Source organism: Nematolebias whitei, chromosome 18 (genome assembly GCF_014905685.2).
Source record: "Nematolebias whitei isolate Nwh7 chromosome 18, NemWhi1, whole genome shotgun sequence".
Lineage (NCBI taxonomy): Eukaryota > Metazoa > Chordata > Actinopteri > Cyprinodontiformes > Rivulidae > Nematolebias > Nematolebias whitei.
Genome location: NC_056515.1, coordinates 40,588,663 through 40,589,609, shown reverse-complemented (window position 1 = coordinate 40,589,609; position 947 = coordinate 40,588,663). Strand labels below are relative to the sequence as shown.

The 947-nt window shown below is 46.1% G+C and overlaps 1 protein-coding gene across 1 annotated transcript in view; it reads left to right on the top strand.

The window, feature by feature from the left end:
* Positions 1 to 947, top strand: part of LOC119424364 (M-phase phosphoprotein 9) — a 35,780-nt gene that overhangs the window by 13,599 nt on the left and 21,234 nt on the right. The gene's annotated exons all lie outside the window — the stretch shown is intronic.

Here is a 947-nt window from a genome sequence, read left to right as displayed (position 1 = left end):
GTTACAAGTCAGTTAATGCTGCACGTTGCATGTCAGGTAACGATGCATGTTACACGTCAGGTAATGCTGCACATTACACATCAGGTAATGATGCATGTTACACATCAGGTAACGATGCACGTTACACGTCAGATGCACTTTACATGTCAGGTAACGCTGCACGTTGCATGTCAGTTAATGCTGCACGTTACACGTCAGTTAATGCTGCACGTTGCATGTCAGGTAACGATGCAAGTTACACGTCAGGTTATGATGCAAGTTACACGTCGGGTATCGCTGCCCGTTACACGTCGGGTAACGTTGCACGTTACACGCCAGGTAACGATGCACAATACATGTCACATGCACGTTACACGTCAGGTAATGCTGCACGCTACACGTCAGGTAACATTGCATGTTACATGTCAGGTAAAGATGCACGTTACACGTCAGGTAACGACGCACGTTACACATCAGGTAACGACGCACGTTACACGTCAGGTAACAATGTACGTTACACGTCAGTTAACAATGCTCGTTACACGTCAGTTAACGATGCATGGTGCACATCAGGTAACGATGCACGTTACACGTCAGGTAACGATGTACGTTACACGTCAGTTAACAATGCTCGTTACACGTCAGTTAACGATGCATGGTGCACATCAGGTAACAATGCACGTTACACGTCAGGTAACGCTGCACATTACTCGTCAGTTAATGATGCATGTTACACGTCAGGTAATTATGCACGTTACACGTCAGTTTACAATGCATTGTGCACATCAGGTAACGATGCACGTTACACTTCGGTTAATGCTGCACGTTAAACGTCAGGTAACGCTGCACGTTAGGTAACAATGCAAGTTACACGTCGGGTTATGATGCAAGTTACACTTCAGGTAATGATGCACGTTACACGTCGGGTAACGATGCACGTTACACGTCAGGTAACGCTGCACGTTACA